We start from the raw sequence: 27,700 nt of genomic DNA, 5'->3' as shown, positions 1-27,700 counted from the left end.
CCTGTGGTGACGCAGCCTCACCTCTGTTTCCTGAACTGCATCCTCTGTACTTCACTTCCTGCCAGTCCTCTCATGGATCCCTGTGTTGGCGACCTTCGGATCACCTGAGACTCAGTACTGTACCACCACTCTGGCTTTTGATACCTCGAATTCTTCCTCCAAGGATTTGAAGGAGAGTTGCAGTTTGTTGTTGTGTCGGTACAATGCGATACTACTTGGGCTCTTTGTCCACCCCAGCCATCTCCTGAGGTGGCTGCTGACCTTTCTCTCCAAGGTCTCAACAATTCAGACTGGGACTCTGTAGACAAGGAGGGGCCACAGGATTCTTGGAAGAATGCTGTGCTGGTAGATCCAGGCTTTGAACTTCCCGGGTAGCCCAGACTTGTCCATGGCTTTCAGCCAGCCATCCAACTCTGTATGAGTTGACTAGGCGGATGCGGTGTCCATCAGTGAGCTGTCAAAAACTTTGCCCAAGATCTTGACTAGGGTTTCTGTGATGGATGGGGTGGCTATGCCTGCAATGGTAAACTTGAACTTGTCCTCCACTTTTCCCTTTCACAGCATCATGAATTTTGAATTGGCTGGTTTGAAACGTATCCTATGTCACTCCACCAACTTTTCCAGCCCCTTCAGAATCCACCGGCAACCTGGGACCAATTTTGTGGTGAGTGTGACGTCATCCATAAATGCACTAATGGGTGGTTGCCTTTGAGCGGATTTCATTCTGGGACTTCTGCACTCTGGTTCAGCAGACTTGGTGAGCATGTTCATGGCAAGGGAAAATAGCGTCACAAAGATAGTACACCCTGTAATGATGCCAATCTCTATCTTGTGCCAGCTTGATGTTATTGCTCCTGAAGAGACCCTCATTCTGAAATTGTAGTAATAATTAGTGATGAGTTCTTGAACTGGGGACATGATGTTTAATCAATGTAAGCTGCACATGCTTGCATGGAATGGTGGCATAAGCATTCGCTAACTAAAGCCACAACATGGTCAGATTATTTTTGTTCTGTCTGGCCTCCCTGATGAGCTGTGTCACTGCTCCCCTGTGTTCCAGACAGCCTGGCATCCCGAAAATGCCACCCTCCTGGACTGATGTACAGTATCAATGTAGGTGTTCTTCATCGGGTAGGTGCACAATCTCTTAGGAACAGCCCTGAAGAAGTCCTTGCCTCAGCACACAACAGGGAACTGTTCTATCTGGGTGGAGTTTTCCTCCTTTGGGAGCACATCCTTTCAGCTACTCTCCATTGATCTGGGATTTTTCCTCTTTTCAGAAGACCTACAGAATTTTCCATAGACGTAACAAGAGTTTGGTAAAGCTCTTGTACACTGTATGAAAGGCCACTTGGTCCTGGAGCAGAGTCTGCCCTTGCTTTGTGACAACCTCTCTGACCTCCTTCAGCTGCAGCTCTGACAGGTCAAACTGCACTTCTGTTTCAGGGGAAAGGGGGGGGGGGGGGGGGGGTCTTTTAAGATATATATATATATTTTTTTTTACTTTTTTAACTTCTTTTTTTGAAAGCTGCAATTTTGGAATAGTTGTTATGATGCCAGTATGGTTTAGACAGGTTTATTGTCTTGGCTTAATTTATTTCTTGTATATTTCATTTTTATGTCGTTTTTTAGGTGTACATCTTTTGTTAATTGTTTTAGTTTGCCTTTAGGCAATATTATTTTTGTCTTTAAATTATGCTTTCTCTAATTATTTATTGTACTTCTAGGTTCTTTGAAGGTATTTCTTATGTTTTGTGGGTGAAACTCCGTCAGGTGAGGGTCATGCTAATGTCACTGCTGAAGGACCACCCTCAGTCTTTATATCCTGAAGCTAGGAGTGGATCCATTAGTGATTCATTGAGTCTTTTAAAAGTACATTAAGGAAGTAAGTATTGATTTTGTAGTTTCTGGATTTTGCTTCTGTTTTTGTGGATTCTAATTGTTAGATTATGTTATGGTATTTCTTTGCTCGGTACTGCCTTTTTGCAATTTTGTTCTTCTTTTGTGTTTTTCAAATAAAGATTGTTATTTGCCTGAGGTTTTTAGATCTATAAGGCCCTAACGGTATGGAAGAAAAGGGAGATATTACTTCTTGTTTTCAACTGAATATATTCATCTGTGGAGTGGCACAGTGGCATAGTGGTGCACTTCTTCACAGCTCCTGGAGCCGGCAATTAAATTTCAGTCAGAGAAAAGTCTGTCTGCTGTTTACACATTCTGTTTGTGCCACTGTGGATTTTTCTCTAGGTAGCACTGCTTCATCAACAGCTCAAGGAATGTTTGTTAGGATGATTGTTAATCCTAAAGTGGCCGGGAGCAGGGATGCATTCAAGTGTACTTATATTTTCCTGGCTTAGCTATAACACTGCCTTGTGATCTTGAGGTGGAATATGCAGGTTTTAAAAATAAATGCAAGGATATATGTATATACAAACCAGATGATTCTTGAATTGATGAATTTATTATTTTGTAAGGCAGAGTGAGAAACAAAGCACCAGAGGCACCAGTTATCATATACGAAGTATAAGTTCTTATCCTATTGTCATGAGGCTATTAGGGAAACATTTTCTACCAAGGTGGGTGTGCCCCTACTTGATTTTGAGGCTGCAAACATGTTAGACATAGGCATGTCCACACTACAACATTTTTATTTAAAAATGCAAACATTTGCGTCTATGTTGCCTTTCATCCACACTATCCTGGAGTTTTTAATCCCTGAAAATGAATACTTCTGAACACACTATCCAGAACCAGACACTTTTAAGTTTGTGCTTTTCAGTTTGGATTTCTGAAAATGCAGACAACATCATGCTTTGGTTAGTTCATGGTTATTAAGTGTCTCTTCCCTGATTGGATCCTTTCTCACTCTTCCACTCTTCATGGAAGAAAAACATATTCTGACAGAATGGGCATAGAAGAGTTGCTTTCCTGTGTGCTTATTGAGTTGCTTATTTGTATGCATCTGAATTGCATTTTGTGTATTTTAACAAATTGTGATCAAGTGACTACTCACACTGCATGCCAGTCATATATGTGCAAAAAATAACACAAGCATGTTTAGCCCGAATGACATGCCACCATGAAGGTGTAGTAGTGTAGGTATATCCTCAATGACTGAAGTCTGTGAGTCTCATTGCCTTGAGAATGTCAGATTATTCAACTCCCTTGCAACTTCTGACATCATTTCAAATTTCCAAAGTATTTCTAAAGTATTGTGAGCTGAGTGCATTTTGACAACCAATTAATGTACTTTCTGCTAGCTCTTGTGACTATAAGAATGTTTATGAATATGGTTAATTCAGCCACAGTGCTAATTTTTCTCCTTTTTCCATTTTGTCTTGCTATGACAAACACGAGACATTGGACTGATGTAGAAACAAGAAGAGAGTCACCTTGTTAGTGAATTTATTGCATTTGGCAATGTTGGTGATTAATTAAATAATTTGGTAAGACTCCTATGTTGTTTTCCTTACCTTTCTCTGCAGGAGGAGGGCTCCAGCTCTGGGAAAAGCAATATTCTTCCTGGCACAAGAGTTTAGATGTTGAAGTTGCCTTCTTGAAGTAATTGCTGCTTCACAGTCTTTTCAGGCTGGTCTCAGTTAGAATTCATAGAGTTCACAGAGCTTCCCTTAGCAGTATGGATCTCAGCTTTCAGGTCCACAAAGAGAAGAGATTGTCAGTTTTCTGCTTCAGTTTCACAAAAAGAGAGTGGCTCATTGTGATATAGCGGGTCCGTGGCTAGAAATGGATGGCCAGTTTTGAAATAAATAATCACCGCACTTGTGGCTGTGGAAGAATACTTTTAGGGTAACATAGCATTCGTCTTAAAGAAATAGCATAAAGGGTTGATAAATGTTGGAAACGAGATAAAGATCAAGTGAACAACAAAATGTACACTGAAATATAAGACTGGTTTAGGAAAAATATTGAGATGGTCAAGTAAATAAAGAATGTACCAGAACAAAGGTTGATGTAATATACGTACAACATGTACTGAAGGACGATTAAAAGATGACTAAGAAATCAACAGATGTCCTAAATACAAGAATGGACAGTTGTTATATGCACAGAAATTTCAAGGGTGGTAGCTCATCTCAAAAGGTATGAGAAGAGCCAGAATATAATATAATAGAATTTAATTTTATATAAATCATTTAGGTGTAAACCAACGAACCAACCAGAGTAAAATGTATGCATTGATTGACACTGTATGTAAATTCAACAGTTTATAAAATTAACCTCGATCCTTTGTTTCTCTAACCATGCTGATTATTCTGACTGTGCTGTAACAGATTGCTTTTGAAGAATTCTCCCTTCAAAGCATTTTGCTGAGGAGTAATTAAAAGATACAATGAACAGTTTTTCTCCTGCCTAATTACTGTTTCTTTCTTTAATAAAATGTTAAATTTTGACCACAGTTTTAGAGTGGGTCATTGTGATATAGCAGGTCCGTGGCACGAAATGGATGGCCAGTTTTGAAATAAATAATCGCCGCACTCGCAGCGGGAGTCAGTGAGGCTTGGGAGAGTAAGCCCCAGTGTGAGCGGCCTGGTCGCTGGGGAGCCTGCGTCTCAGTCTGGAGGAAGCTGTATGAAGCCAGGGGTCAGAAAGCTACCAGACCAGTGGAGAAGATAGCTGCACCTGCAGGTAGGGCGACTACCCTGTTGCAGGGCCCGGATGGGAGAAGCAGGGGAGCCGCCAGCTAAAAGAAGGCACTGGGCTTTTAAAGGGGAACTGCTTCCAGCCATTGTTGTTTTTAACCTCGTTTTAACTGGATTTATTTATTGAATTACTTTTAACCTCCACATTACATCTGATTTTATGGGTTATTTATTAGTTGAACCATTTTGAGCACTACTCTATTTTGAACACATTTTGGTTTTGACTGTTTTTAATAAAAGCACTTGCACCTTTATGCACCATCCCCTTGCTTTGTTTGGTGTCCTCATTATTCAGCTCTCCGGTTACATTACCGATGGTGTCGGGTTCAAGAGGCTCCCAAAAGAGAGATGGGAGCATGGAACAGAACCCACATCATCACACTCATCTGCTTTTAGGTTTCAGAGAGAGGTCATTTCAAGGAGTAGAAGAGGTCGTTTTGGAGAATGCTGACATCTTTTCCCCTTAGAAAGATGAGTGCAGCTAGTTTTTGAAGGAAATGTTAAATTCTATCTTTCTCTGACGGGCCTTGTGCGCCACTAAAGCCTAGCAGAATGGGTATTGCTCACTTTGTCCTTCACTGACAAGCTCATTGTTTGTCTGCATAGTATAAAACACCCATTATCATTTTTCCTTGCAACTACATTGTATGCATTGTACTACCAGTTGAGCACTCTTTGTTCTTGAACACACAGAAGCCCAAGCTGAGACTACACCAAACCTGTTTGATTTTATTGTGGCGAGTCATAGACCGCTATGAGAACTTGGGATATCATATTACATGACTGGTGTTCACATGCAGGAGTTGAAACTCATCACAACTCGCTAAAATTATGCAAATTAAGGCTACTATTGAAGATCACTGGAAAAGTCATACAATGTGTTGCCATCTTAAGTTGGCATGTAAAACACCCATACAGGGGGAAAGAGGTACTCAAGCTGGCAGCAGGAGGAACTTTCTTTAAATTTAAATTAGTATGTTTAAAAAAGACCTGCCTGGAGGCTTTAAAGTATGCATCTGTAGAGAGTACCTTGACAGCAAATTGTGTTTGAATTTTAAAGAGAACAGAAAAAGTATAGCAGATTGGATGGAAGCCATCAAAATCCTCTCAGGAAATTAGACACTAGCTCAGAATCCAAGTTATAGACTGATGTCCTACTGCTGAAAGCCATTATGGATACCTGTCTCTTTAGGTGCGGCACTGAATGGTCTTAGAAGGCCTTGAATTTTTATACTCTTTAACTCTAGTGATGGTTAGAAGAAAACCCTGGGTTCACTTTTGAGGCTAACCACTGTCTACAGCAAACTCAGTTTTAACAGTCAGTGATAAAGGTTGCCCAATACAGATTTAATGAGTCCCAGTGAAATGAAAAACAAAAAATTGAAGAAATAGGATGAAGATTATTGGCTTTCAAACAGTGGAAAAATGTTTTGCCTCCTTTACAAGACAGAAAAGTGCAAAACATTCGTAGATAGGACAAATGTATGGAAGCTCTGATCCGCACAGTGAAAAAATTTATGGGATAACATTTACCTCGCAAGTACGTGACAATATTGCGTAAGTATGGGATACTTTTACGTACGTACAAGATAAAGGTAGATTAAAAATTACAAAAGTGTGCTTCGGGGCTACCTAATTATGGCTTTACCAAGGCTACGGTGCTTCAGTTTGACGTCACTTCTAGCCCTTGTAGCGCAGTGATATAAAAAAGCAGACGGGTGGGCTTTTATTTACTAAAGGAGTGTGGGATAGTTGGAGATGGGTTTAGCTGCAGTCTGTAATTACTATGACATATTTCAGGTAATGCCCACAACGCTAGTCACGAAATGCTCATCGCATGCCCCGTTACAATGTGGTTAAGATTAGGGTTGTGGGAAGGTTATCTGAATAAAAGGGTTTAGGTATGTGCTTTATGTTTACAGGTATTCGTCTGCACACTCGTACGGAGCCCCTGAGGAGATATGCTGTATTTTTTTTTCTTCCTGGGAAAAAAATTGGTGCATACAGCTTACTATCTATCTTGTGCCCACCACTTGCCTGTGCACCAGGTGCTTTAAGGTCGCACCGGCTAATACTGCATGTGTGCTGCCTACATTCAGATGAGCACCAAATATCATCGTGTGCTACTGTACATCATTTTCTGGAAACAGGACATATCACTGAACAGTTTGATGCTTTCCTCACACAGTTACATTCCACAAAAATGGATATTGGCAAATTTATAAAAGCAGGCTGAAGCCCAGATCATTGGATCCGCAAAGCAGCAGCGCTAATCACTGCACTAATCTGTAGTAAAAGGAAATAACATTAGTTAGCCATCATTAGTTAGCCATTAGTTAGCCCATGGCTTCTTATTCACACAAGTTACACAGAAAAATCTTCAGTGTTGTTTAGTGTTGTTTTTTCAGTGTTCATTTTTTCTGAGCTAACAAGTGTTGATTCTGGTGTTGATTCGAGGACATCAACACTTGGACTGTTACAGGGTGTTTGGATTGGGTGTTATTTTGGGGAGTAGGTAGGATTTGGTTTCTGGTGCTGGAACAGCACTTCCCTTTTCTTTAATGATGGCCGTTACTGAATGCACTGCGAGAAGGCAGGTAAATTAAGGTGAGAATGATACTTATTTTTATCAAATTAAAGATTGAAAAACGATTGAATTTCAATTTCAGTATATTTTTACAATAGCAGGTATTTTGCCATTTTACACTTATAAGCTGAGATTTATAATGTGTTGCATGCTAATATTAACACATTAGACCCCTTGATAAATGGAAATAGACTACTTGTTATTTTAGCAAATTAATGATTGAGTAGATTATAGAGGGATATTTCGGTCCAAATACTTCTTAAACTCAAAGCGGCCCAGTGTCAGGCCGACAAGGGTTCAAAAAATGCATTAGACAGACGAACTACGCCACGTACTGACACAAACAACTTAGTTTCAAAGCCACGGGTCTGTACCACACACTCATCGTGAGTTTGAGCGTGATTTTCATGTGTTGTTGCATATAACTTCAGAAAGCAACAGCGAATATAGACATGGTACATATCAAAATTTACAGCAGCCTCTGCTGAATAAAACGAGCCCAAGCATGTCACCGAGATATTTGCCGTTAAAGAGCAGTTGGGTATAGCACCAATGATCTGGCGGCTCTAGCTAAAAGGGTCATGACATTGCAGTCTTTATGCCATTTTACAATTGGGACTGAGACGTTTCTAACGATATATAACATGCCCACATCTGAAAAAAAGATAGTACCAAAGATGAGAAAAATAAACGCAAATGTGAGGTTTTTTTTTTTGGTGTGTGTGTGTGCATATACGATAAATGTGTGTCTGTCTGTGTGTCTGTGTGTGTGTGTGTCTGTTATTTGAAATAAATTTTATAATATGGAGCCATGGTGGTGCCTAGTGCTGTAACTATATAGGTGACAAAACTAACCTGGCATTCTTGACCTTGAAATATACCGTATTTTGTAACAAAAAACTGGAAAAAATCACATTGGTTTTTGAGTAAAGGAATGTTTAAATTTGACACAAATATAATTTCTAGCACCTTTGAGAAGTTATATGTCAAGTTTTAGTGAAAAAATGACTGTCCTTCCTTTATTTATCGGACAATAAGGGTTTATTATAGTGTTATAGTAGAAATGGCTGAAAAATGGCTTCAGGTTACAAGGGGTTAAATAAAAAACTATAGAGAAATAAATAAATGAATACATGATTTAATTAATGAAGAAATAAATAACATATATTCCTACTTAAAGTTAATCAATTATACATGTTGTTTTTATCACCCAATAACAACTCATACTTAATTATATATCTAAACATGTATTTATTTAATTTTGACAAAAATTATCCTCCATATTACATTTATTTATGTTCTTAAATATTGTAAGTAGCAACAACTAAGTTAAAAAATGTAATGACAATTTAAGTTGCATTAGCCAATATTCTACTGTTCTACGTAGATTGTTAAAAAGCTAGGGCCTCATGTATAAATGTTGCGTACGCAGAAAAATGTTGCGTAAGAACATTTCCATGTTCAAATTGCAATGTATCAAACCTTAAACTTGGTGTAAAGCCACACACATTTCCACAGTAGCTCATACATACCCTGGCATACGCAAGTTCTCTGCTCAGTTTTGCAGACTGGCGGCACCCAGTGTCAAAGCAGTGTTACTGTTCCTGTGTGGTTATCCTTTCTTTTTTAGATCCACATCCCTGACGCGGCTTTATAAATACACTGAAATTAACCGTGTATTGTTTATTAGTTTAATGCATCTGATTGTAATTAACCTGTAACAATATAATGGTCCACAGAATGGTCAAATTATTCCAAATACCATAACTGCTTTAGCGTTGTTACTTTCACTGCACCTTTTTCTTCTTCTTTCAGCTGCTTCCATTAGGTGTTGCCACATTGGATCATCTTTTTCCATATTACTCTCACTGCACCACTTGGAGTATTTATATCACAGTATCTGAGTGTGAATCACAGCTGTACAGCAGCTGATCGAAAAGAGAATTATCGGTATACAACATCAAGCACACGCTGCCTCAGTCATGCTGTCCATTGAACTGCTGTCATATGACAAATGCTTCAGAGCCTTTCCTGTACTGACCTCGCAGTTCAGAAACAGTTTCATCCCAATAACTAAACACACTCAATCAGTCCATCAAGTGCTCCTTGTAGAACTGTTTGTACTTTTAAGTACAATTACCTCACGGTAAACTTGCCATGTAGTTATAATATTGCACAACCTGAGCCACTTTATAAAGTGCGTATTTACATATGATGACGACATCATTTTTAAGATGAAATGCAGCAAAATATGTTTATTATATTATACAGATAAAACTTTAACTTTAAATACACAGTGCCGCAGCGCTAGCGAGCCGCTGGCGCTCCGTTCACGGATTGTTCCTGCCTCGCGCTGTATTCTTACTGGTGCTGACGCGACACTGGAAGGATAGATGGATAGAATAATTAAACACGTACTACAAAGTTATTTCGGTGTTCCTTAAAAGTTTCGAAGAATTGGCGTTCTAAACTTACAGATGGCTTAACGTCTGTTACAGAGCTGATTGTGTGGCGATTGGGTATTTGGAGAAAGAAAAGTAAGGCCAGGAATTGGAGGTTAGTACGTTTGAAAGAGACAGTACTGCTACAATAAAGTATTTCATCGAAGGTCACGCATGGCGCAGCAAGCATCTTGTGTAAGACATGAACAATCACTGCGCCACCGTGTTCCCATGTTTAATAACATGCTTTAACTCCTATCATCATGAATATGATATCACATATACATCTCAGTATTTTAATTATTCAGAGAGCTGTAATATTATGAATGTAATGGATTCTGTGTCCTGTCAGAGGAAGAGAAAGCCCGGAAGCATGTAGTGATTCACACACATAGAGCACATAGAAGATTAAATACAAAACAAAGCATTTAACATGCTGCTTTAGTTACGATGGGATTGAGAAACTAGTAAATTAAACGATTTTAAGATGAAGTCTATGATGTTCTACTTTAATGACAAAATAAACTACGTGATTAAAGTGGAAATTTAGAGATTAAAGTTGACATTTCATGCTTTTTTTCCACTGTGTGCCTATTTTTTTTGTCTGTACCCTAATAAGCTTTCATATGACACTCAGACGGTGGGCTACGACTCGTCTTTTCAAGGCGACTTTGATATGTGACAACTTCTTTTTTATTTCGGGCACTGTGCGACTTTGTGAACGTGAGCTTTCAAGTTTCTCCAACACGCTATGTCACTCGATGAACTTCCTTTTGTTGTTTATGTTATGGTCATCAGCCGCCTGCCTATTTAAGGAGCCGCCTCCCCTCACTCAGGGCTGGAGTCGGGTGAGGAGGATGACGAGGTCGGAGAGAAGGCGGCGAGGAGAGGCCTGGAGAGAGAGAGAGAAGGCTGAGAGAGAGATAAGCCTGGACTTTGGGAAACTGTTGGGTTTTGTGTGGTGGTGCACTTATGGTTTGTTGTAAATATAGTTGTGTAAATAAACGTGTGGTGATGGCTGTAAATGTGTCTGCCTGTCTGTGTCCGGGGCCCTCCATCCACACACTATTTAAACTAACAAATAGTAAGTGCTCACTTGCCTCCACTTGGTATTCAGTGAAATTTTTCTATTTTCCCTCTTGCTTTTCCCATTGCCTTTTCACAGAAGGCTGAGCTTAAGGGCTATTGATATTAATTTGCATATTCAAAGAGGTGTAATTCTGGGAGGAGTTGGGGGGGAACAGAAGGTGCGTGCACGTGTGTTACTTTTCACGCTGACTGGGACTTATGGAGCGGAAGAACATGGAAGCTGGCGTTCTCACAGATTTATGCATCTGGATTTTTTTGTGCGTAAGTACATTTCCGCTTTTGTGCTTACGCCATGTTATAGTGTGAATTCTACGCATGACGTTATGCATGAGTCCCCTGCTCTCTCTAAGCTAACATCAAAGTTCTTTTATTACGGGTCATTATGCTGGTGAAGGTGAATTACTTTCAAGTGAAGAAATATATTAAATTGCTAGTTGGATTAAAATTTCAGGAGTTTCCAAATGAAGGTAAATTTGAATTTAATTAAGCGTTAGCTAATATTTCTTCTGATTTGAAAAATACATTTTATTGACATTTATTATCAAATTTCTCCTGTTTTTTAGTGAAAAAAATGTGGGCTTACAGCAAACGATGCACCTCGAGTCTTTGATGAGACAAATACTAATGTGGAGGAAGATATTTTTCAAGAGTTGATTCAGAGCAACCCACAGATATGCTTCACAGTAAAATGTCCACCACAAGGACTTTTTGCTGACCAGGATGTTTCTGATGGTGTATAATTTCTTTCATAAATGTTCAAATGTCTTCATTAAATATTTGAAAATGAAATCGGATCTTCCCTTTTTGAAAAAATAATTTTCACCCACAGCTACCTCAACACCAAGTCCATGCATTGAAACACTTTCAAACTCCAGTGATGTAGAAGGGTTGGAGAGAACACTGTCTGCAAGCTCAAACTGTAGTAATGCCAGAGAAGGTGAGAGGTTTGGTAAGTACAAACATTCTCTTCTATTTATATCTAGGTTTAAGGAATTAATTGTGATTCAGACATGATGGCTTCGTGTTGTTTTGCTGTGTGCAATTTCATTAGGTGAATCAAGACTTTATTTTACTGTTCAATACTGAAACATCAACAAAATTGCTTGAGCGGTTGGAGACAGCATTCTAGCAGTTAATCATCAAAGAAGCAAAGTTTCTCATTTTGACAGAAGAAGTTCAAAGTTATATCAGTGCAGCCGAGAAACAACAGTCTGAAAATGGTAAGTGGTATTTTGAAGTTTTAAATGGCAGGCAAGGCTCTCTGTTCTACATACTAATTAATATTTCTGAGCATTGACCTCTTCTCATTTTCCATCAGATTGGGACAGTGACATTTCTTCTTTCTTGCTGCTGTTGTATTTGCTACCACCTCCTGCAAGGCTAAAATCAGTCCAACTGTTGCTGTTGACAGGCTTGTACATTTTCATAAGGTAAATTTACTAAGGCGAGATCAATGTCTTTGCAATGTGTCGTACAGTCAGAGATGATTTTTTTTGGTTGATTGGTACTGAAGGAAGTTGTTCTCTTGCTTTTCACCCAAGACCAATATGTAATGTTTATTTTTTTAGTCTTGTTGGTGACATGTACATTTAATATCAATTTTAACTATATTGCAGTGGACTGCACTTGTCTTTGCTTTCTAGCATATTTTCTTCTTTCCTTTGTACATGACATGAATTACAAACACTTGTAACTTGTGATTGGTGACAATCTCCAAACGTACTGGGTTAAATTTTAGCTGTAACACTTTTCATATTTTCAACCTGATAAAATGTTATTCATTGTTTGAAGTGTTTAATGTATTAAATAATTCTGTTCTGTTTTGAAATTGCTGTGTATTTATCAAATGCATCATGCGTCACCAACCATACCTGCTTGCAGTAGGACAAACCAAGAAGAGGATCAACAATTTTCATGTGGTTGTGGACAAGCCGCTCATCTCTTGTGCAGGAACCACCTCCCTGTGTGCCATAGATGAACTTTTCAAAGTTCATTACATTTTTAACTTTGCCTATGAAGAATCTCTAGCAAATGTCTAGAGCCTTTTATTTAATGTTATTCTTTTTAAATGATCACCACTAGCACTTTATTTATTTGGTACACAATTGCCATGTATATAGTGTCGTGATGAGCTCAGTGTTTGCACAAAAGGATTAATAGCAGCTGTAACCTTATATGTAAATGTACAAATATGTAAATTAACCCTTGTAACCCCTACAAATTGTCATTGAGACTGGGCTTTTTTATTTGTTTTATTGGTTTAGAAATATTTTGTAAACATTTATTTGATAAGAATTAAGACTTTTCAAAATGTTTGTGTTGTTTTTTTTTAACCTGATGTATAATGTGTTGTTACACACATGCGATTAGGAGGTAGCTAAAGGGCTTGAGTAATTGTAATACTACATCAGACCAGGGGGTGGCGGAGTGTGCTGACTGTCTCTCTCAGTTTCGTGCAGACCATTCCCGGGAAATCCCGCCAGGTCCCAATGCTTCTGACGCCACTTCCGGTCCCTACGCTTCTGATGATGTAACTTCCGGTTCCAGTATATATGACATCATTTCCTCCACCAGCCCTTAAAACCGGCATCTTACCTCTGCCTATTCCATTCTATTTTGGACTCAGTCTTGTAAACAACTCACTCAGTACTAACCTTTTGCACCCAGGATCATATTGTACAAGTGGCTGCCCCAAACCTTTTTCATTGTTTGGAGTCAATTTGTGATAGTGTATGCATTTAACTTTTATTAATGTGACATTAGCTTCTAAATAAAATGAGGTGCAGTAACTTAATATTGCATCTAAAATAATACAATGCCAGATATAATAACATTCACTATTAACATATTGACACTTTTAGAATTTATTTTACATCACATTCCAAAAACACTCTGCTGGTGTTAAAAAATGAACTCTTGATCTTGTTCAACACTGTTGATTTTAACAACAACAGTGTGAAAAATATAACACTACATAAAGTGTAACTTTAACTCGATTTGGTGTGGACCTATATAAACTCTAAAGAAGAGTTAGAATTAATACTGTAGGTATGAAATTAACACTTTGGAATTTGCTGTGTATGAAAGGAATTAATTTTTCACGTACTGATTGCATGTGAGTTTACCCAGTCCAATGCGGGTTCACTACTTTAATTCTCTGGTAAACCTGGCACACTCGATCGCTTATCTGCACTAACGAACTGTGGGATTTAACGTGCATGTAAAGAATTAATTCCAAATCATGCCACTTTAATTCTCACCGTTTTCAGACAAGAAATGTACCCTTGTTAAAAAGCCAAACTTGTATATCCTAATCAAATCCACTGACACACTGGGTCAGCCTATGTTTGGGCTGAGCAAGTATCACCTGCAATTTAACTTTGGGGTCCATTTTGTCAAAAATGTGACAATAAAAACAGTTGCAACACAATTCAGCTCTCTGCTGTACCCTTTAAATATCGCAGTCCATTTTGCACAGTGCAACAGATGACCCAGTGTGCCAGGTTTGCCAGTGGATTTGACTAGGATATTCAAGTTCAGCTTTTTAACAAGGGTACATTTCTTGTCTGAACATGGTGGGAATTAAAGTGGATTGATTTGGATTTAACTCTTTACATGCACATTAAATCCCACAGTTCATTGGTGCAGATAAGCGATAGAGTGTGCCAGGTTCACAGGAGAAGTGTACCCGCATTGGTCTAGGCAAACTGCACGGGCATTCAATATGTGAAATATTAATTCCTTTCTTAACTTGTGCGAATAGGAAGCTGTCTGTGAGCTAGTAAGTGAGTAGTTAACTAACTAATGTAATTTCTTTTTACTATACATTAGTGCAGTGGTTTGCGCTGCTGCTTCGCGGATCCAAAGATCTGGGCTTGAACGTATAATCTGCATTTATAAACTTGCCAATATCCATTTCTGTGGAATGTAACTGTGTAAGGAAAACATCAAACTGTTCAGTAATATGTCCTGTTTCCAGAAAATAATGTACAGCAGCACCCAATGGTATTTGGTGCTCATCTGAATGTAGGCAGCGCACTCGCATTATTGGCCAGTATGACCTTAAAGCACCTGGTGCGCAGGCTATGGTAAGTGGTGGGCACAAGATATACACATGGTGAGCAAGAGAAAGTAAGTTGTACGCACCAAATTGTTTCCTAGAAAGAAAAAAAAATACACCATATCTCCCCACGGACTCCGTACAAGTGTGCAGACGAATACCTGTAAACATAAAGCACGTACCTAAACCCTTTGAGTCAGATAACCCTCTCACAACCCTAATCTTAACCACAGTGTAATAGGGCATGCGATGAACATTTTGTGACTGGCGTTGTGGGCATTACCAGACGTACGTCATAGGTATTGTGGGCTGCAGTTAAACTCATCTCCAATCATCTCCCATTCCTTTAATAAATAAAAGCCCACCCGTCGGCTTTTTATAACACAGTGCTATAAAAGATGTAAGTGACATCAAGCCGAAGTGCCATAGCCTTGGCAAAGCCGTAATTAGGTAGCCCCGAAGCACACTTTTGTAATTTCTTAATCTAACTTTATCTCATAAGTACGTGAAAGCATCTCGTACGAATGTGAAAACATCTCGTACGTACTTGAAAATATCCCTTAAGTACGAGATATTTTCACGTATGTACGAGATAAGGGTTATCCCAGAGCTTCTGTAGAGATGTGACTGAAAGAATTCACTTTATGTTTATTTTACTGTTTTAGGTTAAGTTATCAGGTCATCAACTAAAACAAAATTTTATATGAGAGACCTTGTGCGAACAAAAAAAATACAAAATTTTGAGAGTTTTACATTTATTTATTTTAAACAAGTAATGTAATACCTATGCCCTGTAGGAAAATATAATTGCGTTTTAGGCATAGTAACTGCTTGCCTTTTTTTTTTTTTGCAGCTATGCTTCAAATCCACAGTATGGCCTGCATGAATTTTGAGCATAAAGTACTTGTTCCTGCCAGAACAACACAATGTGGTTTAGGTATGAACTTTTATTAAGTCATTTTAAAATTTAAAATTTGTTTTTCTGTATCCATTCTTGGATTATTGCCTTTCTGAGTGATCAACATCTGCTTCAACCTCTGGTTTAGCTCACATAGAGTTGACCTGATATTCTCCTTCACTGATAAAAAAAGTGGAATTCATTGTTCCTTTAATGATGGCACGACTCCCTGGTACTGCAATAAGACTCTGCCTCAGAATTGTTCTTGACATTTGATTTGAGGTTCTTGCAGTAGAGTGCACAATTATTATTTCTCCAGTGGTTATGTTAGCCAGAATCATCTGTATTTGATTCATCTGACCAAACAAACAGAATAATTCAAAACTGTATTTGTTTATTTATTTATTTTAATTAAAGGTGAGTACCAATTCTTATTAGAGAGCTGGGGTCTCTCCTTCCACATCTGCACTGATTTTTAGTGTTCTTTAGCAATACAGATTCCCAGCTCTGTAAACATTTTTGAGGCTTTCTGTGAGTGCATGAAAAATGATATGCCTTCTCTTTAGAAAATATTTGTTCCCAGTTCTCAGAAGCCTGATTTACTACCCAAAGTCTTTTCAGTTGAGCAATATGGCCGTGACTGTGGCTCACTGGTGCCCTTAAAAGAGATTTTGCAACACTTAAACATCAGTGGCTTTTTGGTTTCTTTTCCAGATGTTTTCAAGAATTTATTTCTAATCTCTTTCTATCATTTTGTAATGGGCTTCTGAATCCAGCGGGATGATCAGATCACTGGATGATAAGAGACAAAGTTATTAAAAATGTATAGAGCAGGACTGACAGAAACCAAGTCTCAACAAATCAGATTAGCAAACGATTCAGACAGTTGACTCAAGTTATGTAGGATTTAAAATGTTATAGGTTCACAAAGGGTGCAAAACCTTTTTCACACTAGATGATCATATCTTTGAATATGTTGAATATCAAAGAAATGATGTTATATTCAGCACATTTCTGTACACAAATATGCAATTTTAGTAGTAAAATATTATAGAATCAAATGGAAAATTCATGTATTAGAAAAACAGTTTATATTCTTTTTCCTAAATTATGTTGTAGTTTCGGCACAGAAACATGCAAAAAACACATGATCATTACCTCCGGAGCAAAATCTACTGGAGGGAACAATAAAAAAATATTTTCCATTAGTATTTTATAATAACTATGCCAGGTTTTATTCAGATTGAGAGTTTTGTTTTATAGTTGTCATTTCCTCACTTCACATTTTAACATACAGTATAGGTGCACTCACAAACATATCATACTCACAGTGGTCAAGGATGCCTAAATTGAGTCAATATGTTAAAAGTATTTTCTCTATATACAGTCAATAGCCACTGTATTAGCTATACCTGCTTGTTAATGAAAACAGATAACTCTTCCAAGTAGTCGATCAAGTGGTTGCAACCCTATATGTGTACATATACTGTACTATATAATGTGATGGACATAACGAATGGACTAGCACTGTAAATGAGAAGAATGGTGTTTTCTTATTAGGCCAGTCATGGATGGACAGAGCTGATGGATGTACATTATGACCAGGATGGTTGCCATTTGGTAGGATAATATAGCTGAACTATAGGGTTTATCTGCCTCCCAGGGCCATGTGTTCCCCCAGTACACTGTGTGGCAGCATCTCTCTGGTGTAGCTCCCATTTGGACACCTGCAGGGCTGCATGGAAGTTTTAATTCTGACAGGCATCTCTAGTAGAGTCATTCTGGGCTCCTGCAGGGTGCTATTGCAATCTTGTCAGATGGAGGTTTTGACTCAAAACAGCTTTTACATTACAAAGCTGATTCACCTGAAGCACTCCTAGGTACAGGTTAAAAAGAGCACTCCTCCTCACCCAGGTGAATTGGAGTTGAGAGGAGGTGGACAACACTTTCCTGCATGGGATGAGTGGATGAGGAATTGTGATTTTGCTAACTTTGGGAAGAGATGCCTGTGCAAGGTATATTTCTTTAAAAATAAATCATCATTTGAAACTGGGACTGAGTCTGTGTGGGTCTGTCTGGGGCTTTGCTATGACCCCTAAAGGCCACTGTATACAGTACAGTATATCATCTGCAGATAGGAGTAAGTCTTGTATCTCATGGTAACAGAAACCTTTAAAGCCGATTAATTTACTGTGCGATCGGTTTACTACCCAGCTGAGTTTTCTATCTTGAAGATCATTCATAAAGCACAGTACTGCTGACATAGATGCCTGCAAATTCCTTTAATTTCTAGGAAGAGACAACTACACTTGAATAAGTGAAGAAGTTTGCTGTATGTCTTTAAAGGACCCCAATATTGTTCTTTCAAGTTCAAGAATAACATGTTTTAAAAGGACTTTCCTGAGTGCAACACTAGACCAAAATGTGACTATATATGTGCCAGATGTGGTTGTTCCAGCATCACATAAACTACTGCTGTATTCTCCTCATATTTGTATGCACTTCAGTTTACAGAGAACGTAAGAACAGCTTTGGGATAAGATGGAAGGAGAGGTTAGCAGCCTGAATGTTTGGCTGAACAGGCAAGAGAAATTATTTTGAGTCTGCATGAACTAAAATTTACAATTCTTCCAACATCTTATTAAATCCATGCATTGAAGGATTTAGACTGTATTCAGGACTAAATGATGGTACTAGACAGATGCATACGTAGCAATGTGGCGATTGAGTGGATATATCTACAGTATATGCTGGGAAAGTAACTAAGGAAGTGCTGGAGTTTCATGTAAGTTTTTCCATTCCAACTTATGCTGCATACTTAAGCTGGAAAATACTTTTTTTAATGGCCAAGTAATTTTTAGGAAAGCCTACACTAGACAAAGGGTGTCCTATTGGTTATAAAGGAAATCACAGGCTTAGGACTAGTGCAGAAGGACAACAATATTTTAAAGATTCTTATACGATAGATGTTCAAAACGTTTCCGCACTTTTTTTTTATCTGTTTATGAAGAATGTCAAAAACAAATTTCATCACTTTTCTACATAGTCACCTTCGTTTGCGATTTAATTTTCCCAGCCTCGTACACAGCAAAATCTTCAGTGTTGTTCAGTGTTGTTTTTTCAGAGTTCATTTTTTTCGAGTTAACAAGTGTTGATTCTGGTGTTGATTTGAGGCTATCAACACTTGGAGTGTTACACAGTGTTTGCACTCAGTGTTATTTCGTTGGAGTAGGTATACATTACGCCACCAAAGAGTGGATTTGATTTCCGGCAGTGCAGCAGCACTTCCCTTTTCTTAAACTGTGGTCATTACTGAGCACACTGCGAGAATGGCCAATAATTATTGCTGAGAATAATACTTATTTTTAACAAACTGATTACTGAAAAATGAGTGATTGTGAATTGTTAAATTGTTACAATAACAAGCATATTGCAATGTTATGCTTATAAATGAGATTTATATATATATATATATATATATATATATATATATATATATATATATATATATATATATATATATATATATATATATATATATATATATATATATATATATATATATATATATATATATATATATATATATATAGTGGGCGGCATGGTGGCGCAGTGGTAGCGCTGCTGCCTCGTAGTTAGGAGACCCGGGTTCGCTTCCCGGGTCCACCCTGCGTGGAGTTTGCATGTTCTCCCCGTGTCTGCGTGGGTTTCCTCCGGGCGCTCCGGTTTCCTCCCACAGTCCAAAGACATGCAGGTTAGGTGGATTGGCGATTCTAAATTGGCCCTAGTGTGTGCTTGGTGTGTGGGTGTGTTTGTGTGTGTCCTGCGGTGGGTTGGCACCCTGCCCAGGATTGGTTCCCTGCCTTGTGCCCTGTGTTGGCTGGGATTGGCTCCAGCAGACCCCCGTGACCCTGTGTTTGGATTCAGCGGGTTGGAAAATGGATGGATATATATATATATATATATATATATATATATATATATATATATATAAAATTTTTATATATATGGCTTATCTTCTTTTCTTTTCTCTTGAGGATGAATATTTTTCCAAAAAACTGAGTTTTCTAAAAGCACACAAAGCAATGATTCTGACCTAAGTTAACATAAAACGTCTGTGACTGTATGCAGTGTGCTGTCACCGCGTGTTAGCTGTCTCCAACTGCGGCGACTAACATCTATTTTCTGAAAACATCTATTTTCTGAAAGGCACAAAAAAGCAATGGTTTCACACATAGATCAACATAAAACATCTGTTGCTTGTTCGCTTCCCGGGTCCACCCTGTGTGGAGAGCGCTTTGAGTAGTGAGAAAAGCGCTATACAAATGTTACATTTTCGTCTATATTTTATGTATTTATTCTTTTTGTGTAAGATTGTATGCATTTTCATTGTTCTAGTATACGATTTTATGCATGAAGTGCGGTTATAAAGGTTTAAATAATAAATGAATCCATTTTACACGATTTGGTATGGGGAAAATTGTTTCAGTTTTTAAACAAATCGGTTTCTGAACAGCCTTTAGGAAAGAATTTATAATCGACATGCGAGGTTCCACTGTATTTCCTTATTTATTTCTTTGTGTATTAAATTAATTTTGTACCCATTTACTTATTTCAATGCCGCCGACAAGATACGAAACACACCTTGAAATTTAATTATTCATAGATTTATCTGAGTATTTATTTAATTTTGACCAAAATATACCTCCATATTAGATATATTTATGTTCTTAAATAAATATTGCTGCGGTGGGTTGGCACCCTGCCCGGGATTGGTTCCTGCCTTGTGCCCTGTGTTGGCTGGGATTGGCTCCAGCAGACCCCTGTGACCCTGTGTTCGGATTCAGCGGGTTGGAAAATGGATGGATGGATGGAAATAAATATTGTATGTAGCAACAACAAAGTTGAAAAATGTAATGACAGTTTAAGTTGCTTTAGCCAATATATTAAACTGTTTTTGTTAAACAACTGCTCTCTCAAAGCTAAGACTGAAGTTCTTTCATGAGGTCTCATCTTGCTAGTGAAGGTGAATTACCTTCAGGTGAAGAAATACATCAAATTGCAAGATGGGTTCACATTTGAGGAGTTTCTAAACAAAGGTAAATTTGATTTAATTATGTCTGTTTCAGCTGATTTGAAAAGTTAATTTTATTGACATTTACAGTATAACCAAACTTATCTTGTTTTAGTAAAAAAAAAAACATTGGGCTTACTGCAAACAACGCACTTCAAGTTTTTGATGAGACAGATACTAATGCGGAGGAAGATACTTTTCAAGAGTTGGTTCAGAGCAACCCACAGATATGCTTTACAGTAAAATGTCCTCCACAAGGATTTTTTGCTGACCTAGATTTTTCTGGTGGTATGTAATTTCTTTCTGAAATGCTCAAATTTCTTTATAAAATATTTGAAAATTAATCAATATTGATCTCCCCTTTTAAAAAAAAGAATTTTCACCCACAGCTACCTCAACACCAAGTACATGCGCTGATACACTTTCAAACTCCAGTGATGTAGAAAGGTTGGAGAGAACCCAACTGAACCCGTGTGCAAGCCCAAACTCTAATAATGGCAGAGAAATTACAGGTGCTGAAAAGGCAAAACAGGTAAATGTGGATATATCTGCCTTCATGGATAACTTTTGTGTGTGATGTCATCATACCATTCCTTCATATTTTTTTTTTATCTTTAATACCTAGATTGTTCAAAATGCCCTGAAAGAGAAACCTGATGGTTTGGATGTTCCTGAAGAATATGAGTTAACTAAAACACTGAAGCACAGCACGAGACTACAGCATGTTAATGTTCTTGTTAGCCATATGACAGAGGTTCATGGGTAAGCTATCGGAGAATTAATAAATCAACACAATATCAAGCTTGCTTTGTGTTTATTCATACAGATATGGAGGTTTAAGTTTTGTATAAATGACTAAGTTCTACTTAATCTTATAAAATTTTTAGAAGGATTCCCACCTGTAAACAGAGAGAGACATATACCTAGCACTTATTTTTGTATTTATTTATTTATTTTTACTTAGTCCTGTATATAGAATAGTTTGCTGTGCTCAATGTTACAGACCAGTGTTTACACCAAAGGATTAATAGCTGCTGTAACCTACATACCATCCATCCATTTTCCAACCCGCTGAATCCGAACACAGGGTCACGGGGGTCTGCTGGAGCCAATCCCAGCCAACACAGGGCACAAGGCAGGAACCAATCCCGGGCAGGGTGCCAACCCACCGCAGGACACACACAAACACACCCACACACCAAGCACACACTAGGGCCAATGTAGAATCTCCAATCTGCCTAACCTGCATGTCTTTGGACTGTGGGAGGAAACCGGAGCGCCCGGAGGAAACCCACGCAGACACGGGGAGAACATGCAAACTCCACGCAGGGAGGACCTGGGAAGCGAACCCAGGTCTCCTAACTGCGAGGCAGCAGCGCTACCCACTGCGCCACCGTGCTGCCCACCTACATACCATACCATACCATTTATTTTTGTAGAGCCCAAAATCACACAAGCAGTGCCACAATGGGCTTTAACAGACCCTGCCTTTTGATATCCCCCCAGCCTTGTCTCTTTTAGGAAGACAAGAAAAAACTCCCAAAAAAAACCCTTATAAGGATAAATGGAAGAAACCAAAGTGGGTGTCAAAAAAAAGGAGGTCAATACAACACAATACACAGAACAGAACACAAGCCATCCTCAATACAATGCAATAGTACAATAGAAATATTACAAGTACAGAGCAGAATTCAACAGTAGATGATATCCCATAATATGATTTGGATTTGTTCAGAGTCCTGGAGACCTCGGCCATCAAGCCACCTCCCCCTGTTGGCCATTCCACAGCTGAGTCAGCGCTGGGCCAGCCAATCAGATGACAGGACCCCTCTACCCCACGATTTCTGTGATCCTCCATCAGAGATGACTTTACCTTAGGCAGGTAGACAACTTGGCAGGTGGGCAGTTGGTACAGAGTGCCACATTTGAGTACCGAGAAGATTACATGTACAAAAATGTAAATTAACACTTGGATCCCTTGTAAATTGCCACTGAGACCAGGCTTTTTTATATATTTAAATCATTTTGGATGGCAAACCTGCTTTTTTGTTTTATAGGTTTTGAAATATTGTGTAAAAATATTTTGTTTAATAAAACAAGCATTTTGAAAAGTCTTGATTCCTGTGTTTTTTTTAATCTGGTGAATAATGAGTGTACATTAAACTTTCCATTAATGAGACATTAGCTTCTAAAATAAAATGAGGTGCACCAACTTAATATTGCATCTAAAATAATAGGATATACTAACACTCATTGAGTGTAAACATATTGCCACTCCACACTTGTCATTTGTTGAAATCAACACCTTAAGATTTGCTTTTTTAACATCAGCAGAGTGTCTTGGGAATTTAGTTTACACCAAGTGTATGTTCAACACACTTCTGGTGTTAAAAAATGAACTCTTACAGTGTTGATTTCAACACCTGAAAGTGTCAAAAAATATAACACTACACAAAGTGTAAATTTAACTCGATTTGGTGAGGACCTATATAAACTCTGAAGAAGTGTTACTTTGGATTTTGCTGTGTACCAACTTTTTAATGCCAAATTACTACTCCTCCCAACTTCACTGTTTCCAATGAAAATATAAAACTGTGGAAATTTTTTGAACATCCCTCGTACTTCCCAGAATTTTCGTGACTGCTTTGCTGACACTGTAAGTGATTCTATTATTCTGTACACACAAAGGTTGTGAAACAATGCATTTTTGTTTGATATGCTTTCTTCAAAGGATTGTTCGATATCTATGAAATGTGAAAGCATTTGTCAGAGGAAATAACAGCCCGCAACAAAGATGACAAAGCAATACATATTTAGGGTCATTATTGACGTTTTACTTGCATGTGCTAATCAACAGGAAAGACGTCGCTACATGTGCACTGCACATATCCTTTAAGATACCTAAAATCTCAATCCAATTTAATAATATTATTTATTGAATAGTGATTTTTAAAATGTATCCTGTTCGCTTTGCGGTGGGCTGGCGTCCTGCTCGGGATTTGCTCATAGTGATGGGCCGCTCGATACTGAGCTTTCGATACTGTGTCGAGCATTCGAAGCACAAATGCCACCGTCACGTGATTTTGAGGCGTGCTAGCGTAATGGCGTCATTGATATCTGCGCAGTCAGCAGCTGATTTGGTCACTCACTCGTCCGCTGAACTGTAAAAGCCAATATTATCGAGAAGGGTATTGCTGCAGACCGGAGACATTATGGGCGGATTTGAAGGCGGGATAACTGTAAATGCAAGTGGATAGTATTGGCTAATTCAGAATTTCAACGAATGAGATTATTGTTCATCTATGACAATCAAAAACTCAACTGTCCAATTATCAACGTTTGAAGTTGTCTATCAAGTGTAACTTTAACCAAACGATTCACAGTTCGTGATCCCTACCTCTTTGAGGTTCCGCCTTATAGAGTTTCCTCTAAATAACCTGCCGTTGTACCAAGCGACGAAACTCCATTAAACGAAAGGAGACAAAAAAAGAAGCTGCGGCGATGAAATTCCATTAGACAAAAGAAGGAGAAGCGACGAAACTAATTGCTCGTATTTTTGACAATGGAAGTAAGTGTGCTTCGAAATGAAAACGTTTGAAAGTTGTAGTTTTTTTCGTATTTTTAATAACTTTGTTTTGCATGGTTATGTTTGTACTGTGAACCTTTACGTTCGTATTAATAATCATTTTCGCTGTAGTAACTGATTTATATTCAGTGCTTGAAGTAGACCGGCACTCAGCAGTACCGGCAACTCTTCAAATTTCAAAAGGCAAGTTTCACGAGAACTCCTCGACTGTGCATGGAAAACGAAAAAAAAAAACTTATACAAGCATCTAGGAAATGCTTGATCAGTTATTCTGTCGTGAAGTAGGCTTTTCATAAAGTTCAGATTGACTACAGTGGTGCACGATGTTACCGTTTTTCTTTTCAGTTTAGTTCCTTATGTTGGAGTAATGTGTCTAAATTGTAATACCAAATAATCAGCGATGTTTTTGTACCGTCAATTTTAATAGAATTTCATGGTAGTTTTGTGCAGATGATGCCTGCCATTTCTAAATTGTTAAAGACTTTCCTGCAATGGACAGTGCGCCACTAAATTATACGTGAGTCAGACTGACAGTCGCGATGTTCACAGAGCTTTTCAATTTATTTACAAGTGACATTTATAATTTTTTTTCCTTTCAGCCAGCTTGCTACAAGAATATCTTATGGAAACTGGATGTTAATGAAAAATCAGGTAAACTGCAAACAATCGTCTGTTAAACTAATTCACTTGTAGTGTTTGACTTTCACGTGTGTCTTTATTTCTTTCCTTCTTTTCTTAGGACATCCCTTCTGGTTCAGTAGACTGTGGAGTAGACATGTTGATGGTATTTGAATATTAACTGTAAGCTTTATGTAACTTTACATTCGTGTTTAGATTGTGTAGGATTTCAGTACTTTTTCTCGTATTCTCTCTCAGTCTGCTCTTTATCTGACTATGGAGGAACCCTTTGATTTTACTGTCAGTCTTTTAAAGATGCTGATCTATATACAGTATATATATATATATATATATATATATATATATATATATATATAATTCATGTGTGGCATACCTTTAATTGTGGCATTCATTTAACGTGCCATCCACTATTAATGACACCCCTTATAAAAATGTTAATTTTAAAAATATTTATTTCTTGATGAGAGCTTTGTTTTTCGCTGAATGAAATTGTTTCAATTAAAAGTCAGATGTTTTTCTAATTTTTTCAGTACAAGGTGACATTTCTTCAGCAAACAGGATTTTTTTTAACCCGTCTTACTAATTTTTACAAGGGGTGCCAGTAATAATGGAGAGCACTGTATTTATTCTTTTTATCTTAGGATGATGTCTCTGTGACTTGCATATTACTTTAGGTAGTGTCCAGATTGGGGTATTCATAATACTCTGGCATAGATGTATTCTAAAAAACTATTGAGATAACCATGAATGAGAGTTTTTGTAGTGAACCACCGAGTAATTCTCACAGTTTGAACTTAATTCCAAAGTGTCCATTTTTCTGAGAAAACAGAAGTGTTCAGACCCAAACCAGATAGCTTGCACAAGACAAATACTTCATGTGACAATTTGATGTATTTATTTGTGTGTCTCCACCATGTAGGAGAGCAGGCTGGCTGTGTGGCTGCAGAAGGGCAGCTGACTCGAGAACAAGGGGCTCAGGTTTATTAGGCTGCAGAGATCAGCAGGGCCTCCAGGAGGAGTCCACATGGAAAACTGTTGGAGTTCATCATAAAGGGCCATGGAGCAGATGATCACTTGCTGGTAACTTAGTTCAGATAACAAATAAAACTTTGTTATTGTAATCTATCTATTAGCAAAGAGCTATGATGACTTTATAGCACCAAACTCTTGTATTTGCTTGTCCAACAGGCTGTTGTATCTGAAAAGGTGTCATCCAAATGGTTTAAAAATGATGAAGATCCTAAAGGTCACCGGGTAATGACCTCTATACAGTAGAAGATGAGAAGCTGACAGATGGCCTCTACAACTACCTGATGAAGTGCTCTCAAGAGCTTTAGGCACTTTTGTGAAGATTGACAGAGTTCACATCATTCTGGATGTGCTGATTTGGCTTTAGTGAGTCTCTAATGAGTACAGAAAGTGTCTATATGAGTAACGTCCTCTCTGTTTCTTTTTTTGTGATTGGCTCTTATTAAAGCTCGAGGAACAGTTGAGATGATTTCTCTAGCAGAGGCAGAAGGTCTGTTCATTGATGGACCAGCAGACGGTGAGTGGGACGTCATGTGGTGTTGGGGAGCAGACGGTTCTTTCTTTTTATTTTCAGCACCATTCTGTTAAACAGAATACAGTGATCCCTCGCTATATCGCGCTTCGCCTTTCGCAGCTTCACTCTATCACGGATTTTATATGTAAGCATATTTAAATATATATCGCGGATTTTTTGCTGGTTCGTGGATTTCTGAGGACAATGGGTCTTTTAATTTCTGGTACATGCTTCCTCAGTTGGTTTGCCCAGTTGATTTCATACAAGGGACGCTATTGGCAGATGGCTGAGAAGCTACCCAACTCTCTCTCTCTCTTGCGCTGACTTTCTCTGATCCTGACGTAGGGGGTGTGAGCAGGGGGGCTGTTCGCACACCTAGATGACATTGACGCTCGTCTAAAAATGCTGAAAGATTATCTTCACGTTGCTACCTTATGTGTGCAGCTGGTTCGTGAAGCGACATGCTGCACGGTGCTTCACATACTTAAAAGCTCAAAGGGCACGTATTGATTTTTGACTTTGTTTTTCTCTGTCTCTCTCTCTCTCCCTGCTCCTGATGGAGGGGGTGTGAGCTGCCGCCTTCAACAGCTTTGTACCGGCGGTGCTTCGCATACTTAAAAGCCAAACAGCCCTAATGATTTGTTTGCTTTCCTCTCTTGCCTGAAGAAGGGGCCTGAGTTGCCTCGAAAGCTTGCAAATTGTAATCTTTTTAGTTAGCCAATAAAAGGTGTCATTTTGCTTGGCTTTTCTCTACTCTCTGTTTCTGACAGTCTGTGCTCCTGACGCGCACTCCTTTGAAGAGGAAGATATGTTTGCATTCTTTTAATTGTGAGACAGAACTGTCATCTCTGTCTTGTCATGGAGCACAGTTTAAACTTTTGAAAAAGAGACAAATGTTTGTTTGCAGTGTTTGAATAACGTTCCTGTCTCTCTACAACCTCCTGTGTTTCTGCGCAAATCTGTGACCCAAGCATGACAATATAAAAATAACCATATAAACATATGGTTTCTACTTCGCGGATTTTCTTATTTCGCGGGTGGCTCTGGAACGCAACCCCCGCGATGGAGGAGGGATTACTGTACCATTTTACTTGTAGTGAATTAAGACAAGAATATAAACTA

The 27,700-nt window shown here is 38.4% G+C and overlaps 1 long non-coding RNA gene across 1 annotated transcript in view; it reads left to right on the top strand.

Moving 5' to 3' along the window:
* The first annotated feature begins 23,995 nt into the window (after positions 1–23,995).
* The window catches only part of LOC114660053 (uncharacterized), a 3,928-nt gene continuing 223 nt past the window's right edge, over positions 23,996–27,700 (top strand). The window contains exons 1-4 of the long non-coding RNA XR_003717655.2: positions 23,996–24,378; positions 24,996–25,047; positions 25,136–25,197; positions 25,955–26,581. This is a non-coding gene — a long non-coding RNA (uncharacterized LOC114660053). The remainder of the gene's footprint in view (positions 24,379–24,995; positions 25,048–25,135; positions 25,198–25,954; positions 26,582–27,700) is intronic.

This window comes from Erpetoichthys calabaricus, chromosome 11, assembly GCF_900747795.2.
Source record: "Erpetoichthys calabaricus chromosome 11, fErpCal1.3, whole genome shotgun sequence".
In the NCBI taxonomy this organism is placed as follows: Eukaryota; Metazoa; Chordata; class Cladistia; order Polypteriformes; family Polypteridae; genus Erpetoichthys; species Erpetoichthys calabaricus.
Note: the sequence above shows the minus strand (reverse complement) of the source record. Positions and strands in the feature narration are given on the sequence as shown.